Raw genomic sequence first — 2764 nt, forward strand, 5'->3', positions numbered from 1 at the left:
CTTAAAAATATTCAAACTTTTGGGGTGTCTGGGTGGTACAGTTGGTTCAGCGTCTGGCTCTTGGTTTTGGCTCAGGTCATGATCTCAGGGTCCTCAGATCAAGTCTCCAAGTGGGCTCCACACTCAGCATGGAACCTGTTTGGGAGACCTGCTCTCCCCCTCCCTCTGCCCCTCCCCCTGCATGCTCATGTGCGCGCTCTCTCTCTCTCTCTCTCTCTCTCTCCCAAATAAATAAATAAATCTTTTTAAAAAATATTCAAGGGGCACTTGCACAGTTCAGTCTGTTAAGATTCTGCCTTAGGCTCAGGTCATGACCCCAGGGTCCTGGGATGGAGCCTTGCCTCCACCTCCCTGCTCAGGGAGGAGTCTGCTTCTCCCTCTCCCTCTGCCCCTCCCTGTGCTCATTCTCTCTTGGGCATACACACACACTCTCTCTCTCTCTCTCTATAAAAAAAAAAAAGTAATTAATTAAAAAAAAAATTCAAGTTTTGACCCATGAAGTGTTATAATCTCTATTAATTTAGGTCTTTAATATCTCTTAGCAATATTCAGTGATTTTTCAGTATACAACTTTGGCAGACTTATCCTTAAATATTTTTAATTTTTTTGATTCCATTGTAAATGTTATTTTTTTAAACTTTCATTTCTCGTTCATTGCTAATATGAAGAAATACAATATATAGAATATAGACAATATAATATATAGAAATCAATATAGATTGAACTTCTGCATCCTTGGGTAAAATCATTTGTTTGATCTAATATTTTTGTTGGTTCCATCAGCTTTTCTACATAGGTGATCATATTGCCTATGAATAAAGACAGTTTTACTTCTTTCTAGTTTGGATGCCTTTTATTTATTTCTTTTGCTGTATTGCCTTGGCTAGCACCTCCAGTATAATGCAGAATAAAAGTGCTGAGAGCAGCCCCTGGTCTTGTTGTTTATCTCAGGGAGAAAATATTCAGTCTTTTACCATTGAGTAGGATAGCTACAGGTTTTTTTATAGATGGCTTTTGTCAGATTGAAGAAATTAATCCTTATTCTTAGTTTGCTGAGAGTTTTTAAAATCAAGAATAGATGTTGGATTTTGTCAAATGCTTTTTCTACAGCAAGATTATCATATGCTTTTGTTTTGTATTTTTAGTTTGTTTACATGGTAAATTACATGAATAATTTTTTTTTTTCATGGACCAATCCAAGTTTTTATTTAAGCCTCTCCTGCCATAAGCAAAGGGATGGAAGATCAGTATACTGGTCATCATTTGGTACAAGTAAGGAAGGTGAGCCTCAGGTCCCATATACTTTCCTGGTCCTTATGCAGAGTCATAGTCCAAACCAGTACTGTGGTCCCCACTGGGTGGTGGTCCAGGTTCTCTTTATTCATCTTCATAGCCGGTTGGAAGTGGACTCACATGAGAGTTATGGAATAGAGTTTGATTACCATCTCCCCAGGGAAAGGGCTTGGACCTGATGCGGAGATGGGGGTAGGTGATGAACTCAGGTCTCTCTTGCTGTCCATGATGGAACTTCAGGAAGACGTTCAGCATGCTCACTCCTAGGCCAGGGAGTGCTGTGAAGTAGGTGAGGGCCTTCCACATGCAGCTGAGCCCTCCTCCACAGGCACCACTAGACATGGAACGCCCCAGCAGTCCCACCTAGCAGCCCAGAGAGCCGGGACATAGCCACCCCCACCACCGCCATTTTCAACCTTGGACCACATGAATAATTTTTGAATGTCCCATCAATGTTGCATTCCTTGGCTGAGGCATACTCGGTTGTGATGTATTACCTCTTTTATGTATCATTGGGTTTATTTGATAAAATCTTGTTAGCATGTATGTTCATGAGAAATACTGCACTCTGGTTTTCATTTCTTGTAATATATTTATTGGCTTTGGTATTATGGCAATTCTGCTTATATAGAACAAGTTGGGAAGTATTCCTTTCAGTTTGTTAAAAGACTGTATAGAATTAGAATTTTTTTCTTCCATAAATACTTGGAAGAATTAAGTAGTGAAGCCATCTGGGCCGAGGGTTTTTTGTTTATTTTGTGGAAAGATTTTGAACAACAAACTCAATTTGTTTAGTAGATCAATGGCTATGCAGGTTATTTCTTTTTTTTTTAGTTTTTTTTAAGGTTTTATTTATTTATTCATTCATAAGAAACACAGAGAGAGAGGCAGAGATATAGGCAAAGGGAGAAGCAGACTCCTCTGCAATTCAGGACTGGGATCCCAGAATCATGACCTGAGCCAGAGGCAGACGCTCAACCACTGAGCCACCCAGGTGTCCTGGTTATCTATTTCTTTAAGTGAACTTTGTTATATCTTCAAAGAATTTTTCCACTTCATTTGTGATGTCAAGATTATTGGTATAAAGTTCTTGATCACATGATCCTAAATCCTTTTAAAAAATTAAAAAAATTAGTAGAATCTGTAATAATGTCACATCTTTCATTTTTGAAATTCGGAATTTTTATCTTCACTCTACTTTTTTACTTCTACTTCCTCTTTTTTTATAATCAGTCTGTGTAAAGGTTTATCAATTTCATTGTTCTTCTGAAGAACCAACCTTTTATCTCATTGATTTTCCTCTCATGTTATGTTCTGGTTTTGATTTTGATTTCTCTCTGATCTTTATTATTTCCTTTCTTCTACTTTGAGTAGAGTTTGCACTTCTTTATCTAGTTTCTTAAAGTGGAAATTAAAGTCATTGATTTGAGATCTTTTTTTTCTAATGGGGAAGATTAGTGCTATACATTCC

At 37.8% G+C, this 2764-nt stretch overlaps 1 pseudogene; it reads right to left on the reverse strand.

The window, feature by feature from the left end:
* Positions 1 to 1328: 1328 nt before the first annotated feature.
* On the reverse strand, positions 1329 to 1702 carry LOC140629922 (cytochrome c oxidase subunit 6A1, mitochondrial pseudogene; annotated as a pseudogene).
* Between the last annotated feature and the right edge of the window lie 1062 nt (positions 1703 to 2764).

Source organism: Canis lupus, unplaced genomic scaffold (genome assembly GCF_048164855.1).
Source record: "Canis lupus baileyi unplaced genomic scaffold, mCanLup2.hap1 Scaffold_368, whole genome shotgun sequence".
In the NCBI taxonomy this organism is placed as follows: Eukaryota; Metazoa; Chordata; class Mammalia; order Carnivora; family Canidae; genus Canis; species Canis lupus.